Raw genomic sequence first — 11,138 nt, 5'->3', positions numbered from 1 at the left:
TTTCTTTTTTTTTTTGATCTGTGTTTTCTTTCACAACCTGACTAATATGGAAATATGTTTTGCAGGACTGCACATGTATAATCTATATCAAATTGCTTATGTTGTGTGTAAATTCAATAATGGTAGAGTTAAGTATAGACTCTGAGCAAGACAAATTTATAAACAGTGATTCATATAACTGTTAACAAAGGGGGGCATTCCAGCAATCAGCAAAGGTAGTGACCCAAATGAGAAGAGGGGAATGTCTTTATTGACATGAAGGAAAAGAGGAGGATCTGAGCAGTTTGGGAATCTTACAGTTGTTTACAAGAAAATTGGATTGGCATTCAGGGGCAACTAATCATGCCCCTCTCTGAAAATTAAGGAATGTTAATTGTTTTATGGGACTCTTCTGCCTATTGTAGTCTTGACTAGGAGAGTAATACCACCTGGTTTGCTGTCCCTGTGGGGGAGATCAAACCTCCCTTAACTGCACAAGGATAGGCAAGGACAGAGAGCATGATTTTTGAAGAATAGCACCAGGTTGAGCTAGTTGGGGCTTACATATGGCAGGGAGATGCCCTGGGGCTAATGCAGCAATGATATCAACTTTTCAACTATACCTTTAAACTAACTCAGAGGGAAAACTACATTCCTGAGAAGGTGAATTCAGGAATATACCCACTCAGTTATAAAAATCAATACAGTAGACACCAGACGTAATAGTAACTTTGATCTTTTCCCTTTGATCTTTTGATCTTTCCCTTCCCTTTTCCTACCTCTTCTCTTTTTATTTGTCATGTTAGCCATCATGGATGGGACTTTTTATTGACATGTATGTCCTTTTCTGTTTTTTGCAGGAATTTTGATGTTGGACTTCATAATTTCCTAATCCGGTAAGATGTTAATTTTATCTATGCACAGATCTCTGCTTGCACATCTGTTGATAGCAGTTTGCAATGTTTCTTCTCTTGGTTAAACACTTTGAAGGAATACCAACAGTACATTTTTCAGAAACACAAATAGCACAATTCTACACGTGGCTCAAAGGATCTGTTCTATCATGAGTTTTTCATGCAAGTAAAGAAATGACTTTTTAAAAAAGGTGCTCACACCTTATGTTATCATTCCCCACAAGTGTGGTCCATTAATATTCTTATTTATAGGTTATTTTTATAGATGTTACAACAGCTGGTTGAGAGTAAAAAATTCTATCATTTTGGACTCAGACATCGAACAAATTAGTTTTAACTTTTTTCCACATTAAATTGAATGATGTTTAAATGAAATCAGTAGATAATTTTGGTGTCATGCAGATAGACACAGCCTTAAAGTTAAGAAATGTACATGTTTTGACTAATACAGAAATGTTTTACATGATTGCACATATATAACCTATATCAGATTGCTTACCATATTGGGAAGGAGAGAGAAAAATTTGGGACTCAAAATCTTACAAAAAATGAATGTTGAAAAATGACATTACTTGTATTTGGAAAAAATAAAATATTTTTTTAAAAAAAGGAATATATGTGTTTGAAAGAGGCTGCATGATGTAGTTGCAGAGATGTCAGACAGCCTGAAGACCACATGTAGACCCACCACTCCTGAGAGCTGACCAACTATATTAAAATGTCACTGGGAAATGTTTAATAAAATAAATCAAAGCACAATAGAATATAGATAATGTTAGTTTGTGACTTTTTAAGTCAATATGTAGTGTCAGGTATCCATTTCTATTTAAGTTTAACACCATTGACTTTAGTGGATAGATTCATGAGGTTGGGAAGATTAGTCTCTGAAACATGTCTAGGCAACTGACCCTGGGCCAGTCACTAAGGTGCTATCTAGCCTGTATAAGTAGAGGGGATTTTCTTATCTGGGAGTTCTTTATAACAGTGAAATCATAGGCCCAGTTCCTATCCTTATCCCTACATGTTTGAAAAGGGCTGAGATGGTTTCATCAAGGATGGTTTATGGAAAGCAAGTTCGATCAGATACAAAATAAACCAAAAAATTATTTTGGTTAATAAAAGGCTGCAATTTCCTTAGATTCTAAAAAGTTGCTTGCTTTCTGCAAGTATCAGTTACTCTAAATGCTTAATGAATAGTGCCTAAATTATGATGGTTGAAAATTGTTCATTAAACAGTGCTGTGAAGGCAGGAATCTCAGCTAAAGAAGCAGACACAGCAGCTAATAAAAATAACTTGAAATGTGGTTTAGGTTGTACAAAGTATTTGCACAGGTGTCTCTTCCAGTGTCTTAGTCTTTCTTATATAATTAAGTAGGTCTCTAAAGGGATGTTCATCATTAATATTATCTAAGAACATTTACTTAGTTCCTAATTGAATGTGATGATATTCAGGGTACTTTTCAGAGAATGACATGATGCCCCCTCAAGAAGCTTAAAATCAAGACAATTCAACTCAACGAATATTTATTAAATGCCTACAATGTCTACTCCAAAGTTACTTTGGTCCCTTCATAGTTGCCTAGTATTTAATTTGCATATGTGTTGTACAGTTTATACTTGTTTCTTACATTAGAATGTAAGGTCCTTAAAGGGAAGGCTCTTTTCTCTTTTGTCTTTGTAATTCCCAGAATTAATCACAATGCTTGGCATGATGTAGATGTTTGTTAATTGATTGAGAAATGAAAACAAAACAATCCTTGTCCTCAAAGATTTTATAATCTACTGGGGAATCCAAATGTGTACATAGATTAGGAAATACAAAGTACATGCAAAATTATAACAATATGATTTCAAGATAGATAGAACCTAGGAGGATCAGAAAAGACTATATGTTGGAGGTGACATCTGAACTATGTTTTGAAGGTAATGTGGGATTCCAAAAGACAGAGATGAAGGAATTGTATGTTCAACAGCTATGATAGTGTGAATGCCTACATAATGGATATGTGGAAGGTGGAATAGAACTGTGTGCACAGTCTGTGCAGGCTGAAGACAAGGAAGAGGCAGCATAGGATTGAGATCCATGAAGATGTCCATGGGAATTTCATGGCTAAACTTGGTAATTCTTCTCTTGTTAATCCAGGGGAAATCTTTATGGAGGAATTGGAAAACTCAGGTGCCTATGTCCTGTCACACAGCCCCCTCATGCCTCCAAGCTCCCTCCTGCCTCCAAGCTCCCTCTTTCCTTACTTCTACTTCTTAGCTTCCCTGGCTTCCTTTAAGACCCATTTTAAAACCCACATGCCTTTTCAGAAGGTGTCTCCTGGTTCCATCAGCTATTAGTGATTTCTCCTATGAGATCACAGTTTTTTCTACTCTGTATCTTGTATGTACCCAGTTATTTTACACAGTGTCTTGCTCAGGATCATGTGAGCTCCTTGAGGGCGGGTCCCATCTTTTGCCTTTCTTTGTAGCCTCAGTGCTTAACAAAGTACCTAGTGCACAGTGAGTACTTAATAAATGATTGTTGACTGACTACAAAATGAGGCAGTTCAGTTAGATGGTGTTTAAGGTCATTGGAGGATTGGCTTATTGCTATGCTGTAGATGACAGAAGTAATTTGATGTTTGACCACTAATTAACCTACTTAAGTACCTATGTGCCTAACACTATATGCTCAGTTATGTTTAGTCAAGGAATTCAAAGAAAGCTTTTCTGATTTAAAACAAAGTTCAGCAGATTTTAGCTAATCCAAGTGTGCAAGGTTAACAATTATTCCTAATTGCCCTTGTAGGTCAATAAGGGGAGGTTGTAGTCCAGACCACCTGATGTCTCTTTCCCACTGAGTCCCTATGAATCTTCCCAGCAACAAAAATTTGTTTTAAGGGCTGGAACCTGGAGATTTTGACTTTTAATTTGGGTACACATCCTACAATATTTCCATGCTACCACCTGTGCTGCCCACGGATTGTAGGGCTGGGGAGCTGCATACTTACACACCTCTAATAAACTGCCTGACTTGTGATCCTTTGAGCACTTTTGTTTCTTCCTAGTATCTCATCCATAATCTCTTCACATTACTTTCAGACCTAAATCTATGATCTTGTGATCCTATGTACAAAAAAAAGAAGTGCATTCCTCCCTTGAAGAAGGAAGAAAGAATGTGAGAGACATTCTCCTGGAAGTTGTTTTTTTTTTTTAAATAGATGCTTTCCTAGGATGCAGAGACTTATTATACACTTGACTATGTCAGGACATATTGAATGTTTGCTTTTTAAGCATAAACATAACTTCAGCCTACTTAAACTTAATCAGCAATGTCTTTTGCTTTGATGGATGGGGCCTATCTCAATTGGCATAAATTATAACCAAGCCAATTCCTCTTAAGGATCTCTGCAAAGCGAGCTGTTCTGCTAAGCTGTCCTTCCATTTAGGTTGATTTTATTTTATTTTTTTTTCAGCAGGGCTGGGTTGCAAGGAAGGAGCTGTCACATTTAAAGAGAAATTAGCATTTTTAGTATTGAAGTTGTGTATGGTGTTTAGTTTATGATGACTGTGGGAAAAATCAATGTACTCTCATCTCCTGAGTTTGGTATAAATCAAAGGAAAGTCATTTCAGAGAGTCTCCTCGAAGAATCTCTTTAAAAGAATACAGTTGACTACAGAACTTGATATGAGACCAGAAGGGAAAAATAGAAAGAAGTGATTAAAAAACAAAGCAGCTTTGGTGTGTTACAAGTTTGTTATTTTATTTTAATTTAGTTTTTTTTTTTCAGCAGGGCTGGGTTGCAAGGAAGGAGCTGTCACATTTAAAGAGGAAGTAACATTTTTTAGTATTGAAGTTGTATATGGTGTTTAGTTTATGATGACTGTGGGAGAAATCAATGAATTCCCATCCCCGAGTTTGGTATAAATCAAGGGAAAGTCATTCAGGGCATCTCCTCAAAGAATCCCTTTAAAAGAATATGGTTGACTTCAGAACTTGATATGAGACCAGAAGGGAAAAATAGAAAGAAGTGATTAAAAACAAAGCAGCTTCAGTGTGCTACAAGAAACAAGATGACATTTTTTTGGGTATGGTTTGAATTCTTATCAGAGAAGGAAACAACAATATTATGTTTTTGGTTCAATTCATGTAGTCCACAGCCACTTTCATTCTGGCAATAAAATTTGCATAAGCCAACCTTTCCCATAAAAATGTGTCTCCACTTGTTCCTGGCCTCCATCATTGCTTTCCCTCAGATTTTTTTTAAGATAGTCATTCTGCTTCCTTTTACTCTCCCATGTCAAAAATTGAACCCATTTCTTTGTTTTTCTAGTTGGACCACTACACAACCCACACCATTCGCTACATAAAATTAATCCAAAGCATACCCCTTCCTTTAAGTATATCAGTTCTGTTTAGCTAAATGTTTTTGGGGAGGACTTGCCCCCTACTAAAGGTTTTTTTTTTTCCACAGTGTCCCATTGTGTTATAGAGATGACTTTGTGTTCTCTAAAGCTAGGGTGTCTGTTAAGTTGATTCCTGCTAGGTCTACTAAGCTGATAAGGCTTTGAATATAGGCTAGAAAGAGACCTGTGTATTTTTAGATAAGGACACATCTTGCTAAACTTAGCTAGATCATCACCAGATTGGTCAAAGTGTGATGAAATTTTTGGCTGTAGAAAATCACAAAGACCACCTGCTAAATTTTATAGGGAGTGACAATCTGTATCAATAGAGGAAGTAGTCTCTCATGTGTAGCACATGCTCTCAAGCTACTGTCCTGAATTCTGCTCATACAAATGCACTGGACTCCCAGAATGTGCCTACTATATCCCTTCAGGGCTCAAGAGTTAGCCCTGTGAGGTTGGGATTGTATTTTCAAATGATATAGCTCATGAATTATCAGTTTATCAGGGTTTTTGATGAAGTGGTATAGTAAGAAGAGTTGGTACAACAACCCTGCCCCCCCCCAAAAAAAATAAAACTGTGACGCACTTTCTCACCAGCACACATATAGTCCAGCAGAAGCTGAGATGAAGACTGAAGAACATATTTGGTCAAGGGATCATTCACAGCTACTGGTTGCTAGAAGTACTTTTCTTCCCTTTGGGAGGTACTCAAGAAGCATGATGTAGATGTTTTGCTAGATCCTTCATAGAGCTGTGAATCTGTCCAGTCTGTCCTTAGTTTCTGATGTGTACACGTTTATGTCAGCAGCTGCTGCCCTGAGGAGACAGTGTTAGGATGCTGATGAAAAGAAAAGAGGTCCAGAATCCTCAGTCCCTTCTACGCTCATAACCTCTCTCTGACCAAGGCTGAAACCAAAGTGTTAATGTTTTCCTCTCTTACCCTCCCCCACCCCTTCAATTCTTTCTCAGGGGGCTTAGCTGGACTTCACTGTTCTCATTTCAATTGTCTTGCCACCCAGAATGGCTCAGTATTTTTTATAGAGGACTATTGAGGGCATGACCAAGTTTCCTCAGTCAACCAAAATGCTTTTCTTGGACAACATCACTTCCAATTCAACCAGTGGCCATCAGAGACATTTAAATTAATCGAGGCTTTTCCACATTTGATTGGAAGACCTTTGATTGATTTTGTTCAATTGAAGCCCATTCCCAACTAGTTAAGGTGCAAGGGGATAGCCTTTTATCATTTTCTTGAGGTAGAGTGGGGTAGTTTGATTGACTTACTCAGTTGCCACACTTAGAGATGAAATCAGAGATATTTGGAATGTTGAAGTATGAAGGAATATATATGACTGGAGAAGAAGGAAAACCAGTCATATAGCAAGAATAAAAGACAATACAGATGGACAGCCTGAGTAGTATATCTGTGGTTACTATTCGATTCTGAACTCTTTTTTTAGTAAGTGACTATATAAGTTTTCTTCCTTATATCTCCAGAATCTAGAAAAGTTCTTTTTACTTAGTGGGCACTTAACAATTTGTCAAGTTGAATTAAGTTAACAACAACAACAAAGGGCTCCAAGCATATTGGATAGCTCTACTTTGTTGGATTTAATGAGAGAACAGATAAGAATCCCATAGGATGCAAAGGGATGGAGAAAATACCTACATTTTATCTTGTATTACCCAAAATATTAAACACTGGTTATCAGGAGAAAAGCAGTTGGCAATCATATGTCCTTAAAATGTCCCCATGATGATAGATTTTAAAGAAAGCTTAACCAAAATAAAATGAAATAGGGGAGTAGGGTCACTGAATCATTTGTAAGGACTTCATGAGCCTTAGACAGGATGAGTGGATGAATCACCAAGGTTCCATGTAAGAGATGAACAGTGTTTGGTTTGAATAGCTTTAGAAAGAGATATGACTCCAAAGGGAGCCAGACTTTATACTAGGCAAATAGAGGGGGAAAATAAGTTTAATTAACTCATTTAATTACTTAGATAACATCTTAGGGATTCATATGGGTTGATAAGTTTTATGTTCCTTATTAATGAGAAAAGTCATGGACTGACAATTTGAAAAGTCTGGTTCTATTTCAGGCTTTTCTACAGATTAACAGTTGGACTTTAGACAAATCACTTTACCTTTCTGAATATCAGTTTCCATATCTGTGAAGTGGGGAGATTGACACCTGCCCTATCTCCGTGAAAAAGCTCTTGTGAAAATAAAATGAGATGGTAGATAATATAGTTAAATAATTATTTTCATATTACAGACACTTTCTACCTTAATATCATTAGTTGGTCTTGATAAAATGTGGTGTTTGTTGAAATATGGGCAAGTAGTTTCATAGAAACAATAGACAACCAACAGAATGAAGTTACAGTGGTGTATTTTTTCCCAAAACCATGGAGAAGGGTATAATATACAATATTCTGTCAGTCAACAGTCATTAAAAAGAAAAACCACTACTATGTGCCAGGAATAGTTCTAGTCAATATATTAACAGTTGCAAAATTATGTTGGTCAGGGGGACCACAAGTAGCTATGACTGTATCCAATCAATAAATCAACAAATATTTATTAAGCATTTACTGTGTACCAGGGACCATGATAGGTGTGCACATAAAATGAATGAAATAATCCTTATTCACAAAGAATTTATGTTCTAATAGGAAAAACATCAAACATATGTCAATTTATATAGAATAAATAAAAACAAACACAAATATGTTAAAAGATATTTAGGGAGGGAGGAAGGACAAGCACTGGTATTTATCGGAAACAGGAGAGCCTTCACATAGAGGTTGGTGCTTGAGCTGTGTCTTAAAGAGAGGAATTCTAAGGGGTGGCCAGGTGGCTCAGGGAGTAAGAGCACCGGTCCCAGTGTCGGGATGACCTGGGGATCGAATCTGGGCTCAGATACTTAGCACCACACTCAGAAATAACTGGCCGTGTAACCTTGAGCAAGTTACTTAACCCCAATTACTTTAAAAAAAAGAGATGAATTCTATCAGACAGTGGTGAGGAGTATAGATTTTGAAAATTTATAAAGCACTATGCAAAATATAAGTATAAAAAATGTAAAATACAAATATATATATAAATAAATCATAAGTTTTAGAGTGAGAAAGGAATTTAGACATTCTCTAATTTAACCCTCTCATTTACAGATAAGGAAATTATCTCAGAAAGGTGAAATAGATGGTCTAGAGAAGGGGTGAGGAGCTTGTGGACTTGAGGCCACATGTGGCTGCAGGTTCCCTGACCCTGCTCTAGAGTCTACTATAATACAACTAGTAAATAGCAGAGCAGGATTTGAATCCAGATCCTTTGACTAAATTCAATGCCTTTTCCCCCATAATTCCATTATGTTTTTCTGAGCAAAGGATTGTTAGTATTTATGTTAAAGAATTCTCATTTATTATTTTTAGGAAAATTTTTTTTTTCTCATTTACTTCGCTGTTGCTGTTGTCTCTACCTCTGACAGTGCACTGGTGATTAGGGTAAACTATGCCTAATTCAGTTTCATTTTCAGAATCTCCTTCCTTACCTATTTCACTTTAATGAGGTAGGGCTGTTTTCTTGATAGTGTGGGAGATGAATCCCTGGATCCTCTTCTTAGAATTTGCCTGGCCCGCTTTAGTTAGGATGTTTTGCCTACCTTACCCCTACACCTCAGAGAAGGTAAAATGAACCCATCTCGTGCTGTAGTGAGAGTTGGACTGGCACAAAATCTTGCCTTAGGTGTTGTTCATATTTATGCTGAGAGGAGATTTAATCGCTGTTTGCCAAGGAGGGCATTGTCTAGGGATCCTGGCATGGACAGTGGAAGTACAAAGTTCAGGCCACGACATTTGGTCTTTGCCCCCTGGAAGTATTTGAGAAGCTTTCTGAAATGAGTGTAGTGTTTGGAAGACAAATACCTCCCCTTGAACAAACAGATCCTGTGCGGAGACAAGTTTGAAATGGTAAAAATGGGAATGGCCACCAACGTTCACACTTATATTTGAGTTTGCTCTTTTGAAAAATGGTTTTATTCTTATGATAGAAGGGATGCAGTGAGACTGCTTTTTATCTCATGTAGGGGCTTCTGTTCTTAGTCTGTGAGTTGGCTCAGGGACTTCCCAAGGGTCGGGGATGTCTCAGAGCTTCTGAAATGGGAACAGGTTTTTAATAACAAAACAGCTGCTGGGTTGATAAGGTATCAGCTACTGAACTCTGAAATAAGGAAAGCTGGTGTTATCTGACTTTTCCTTTCCCTTAAGTGGTTACTAGAATACTGTAGTAGTTTCTCTGTTATAAAACTAGACCCACTGAAGCATGATGTTTGTATATGAACAAATAAACAACAACAACAACAAATAAACCCTAGCACTAGGACAACCTGAAACACCACCCTCCCCCAAACCAGACAATGCTGTCTTTAAGGTTCACTGATTTGTGGAGGAAAGTAAAACTGGAGAATGGGTTATGGACTCAGAAAGATGGTAGTAGTAAAATGTTAGAGGTAATGATGAAGACAAAAAAGTGCTTAGAATCCCAGGACTCCATATCCTGGTCCTAATCTGCTTTTTCCTATCATGTACTGCTTTTCTGCATATATCACACCTTACAGCAAAACTGCACTATTCCCTGCTCCCCACGCATGCTTAAGGCTTTTCTTCCTTTGTTTCACATCATTCTTTTTACCTTCAGTGCCCCCTCTTTCATCTTTGCCATATGAAATCCTAACTTTCCTTCAAGGCACAGTTCAAATGCTACCTCCTTCATGAAGTCTTCCATGATTCAGATCCCTACCCCACCCCCCAAATGGATGTGTTTTTTATTGAATCCACATCACAATTTGGTACACCTGTAGAATCACATAGAATCTCAGAAATCAATGTGACCTCAGGGTTTGTCTAGTTACACCTGAATAGGATTCTTTTCTATAAGATCCCTGATACAACCTCTGCTTAAAGACCTCTATCTTCTGTTTTCAATCTTAGTATATTCTATGTATATTATAGCTGTTTGTATACTTCTCTCATCCCTTACACTAGAATGCAGATTCCTTGAGGCCAAGGACTGTGTTGATTCAATTAAATATCTTCTTTGTGAAGTGTACTGTATTGGGAATGCAAAGATGAAAATGTCATAGTCCTTCCTCTTGAGGTGCTTACAGTCTAATAGGGGAATAAGAAATGTGCATCAGTAATACAGGGTAGACTATGATAAGTACCAAAGACCAAAGTGCTAGTTATAAGTGATTTGAGAAGAGAGAGTTCATTTACTGAAGAAGTGGTACCCGAGTTTGACCTTGAAGAAAGAAAAAGGGCTTGTTTATCAGGCAAGAAAATGGAAGGTATTTGTTCTAGGCATTTGTTCTCAAAGGAGAAATCACCTTTGGAAATTCACAAATATGGGAGAAGATGGGATGAAATGGGTATGGAAGAGATGGTTCAAAGTAGAACTGACAAGATTTGGTAGGAAAGTGGATATGTGGGATGAGTGAGAGTGAGGAGTTGAGGATGACATAGAGGTTATGGACCTATGTGACTGGGGAATGCTGGTGCATGGACAATAGCAGAGATGTTTGGAAGAGGAGAGGATGTTGGAGAAAATGATGATGAGTCCTATTTTAGATGTCTTGAGATGGAAAAATTTGAACCAGATGATGGAAAGTCTTGAATTCCAGGATAAGGAGTATGTATTTTTTCCTATAATGGAGAATGACTATTTATTGAGTGATAGAATAATGGGTAATAGGAATGAGGGAAGGCATAACAGATACACAGCTTAAGTGTTACACTGGTGCCTCTGAAATGTTAAAAGACTTAGGCAAAAGACCTTTAGTACATCAG

At 37.3% G+C, this 11,138-nt stretch overlaps 1 protein-coding gene across 1 annotated transcript in view; it reads left to right on the top strand.

Annotated features, from left to right (window-relative positions):
- The first annotated feature begins 826 nt into the window (after positions 1 to 826).
- Positions 827 to 11,138, top strand: part of LOC138177557 (protein-cysteine N-palmitoyltransferase HHAT-like) — a 245,301-nt gene continuing 234,989 nt past the window's right edge. The window contains exon 1 of the mRNA XM_069108780.1: positions 827 to 875. The gene's annotated coding sequence lies outside the window, so the exon portion shown is untranslated. The remainder of the gene's footprint in view (positions 876 to 11,138) is intronic.

Source organism: Petaurus breviceps, unplaced genomic scaffold, assembly GCF_028583685.1.
Source record: "Petaurus breviceps papuanus isolate PSGF00001 unplaced genomic scaffold, PetGlider_PUasm1.0 90434, whole genome shotgun sequence".
NCBI classification, from domain to species: Eukaryota; Metazoa; Chordata; class Mammalia; order Diprotodontia; family Petauridae; genus Petaurus; species Petaurus breviceps.
Note: the sequence above shows the minus strand (reverse complement) of the source record. Positions and strands in the feature narration are given on the sequence as shown.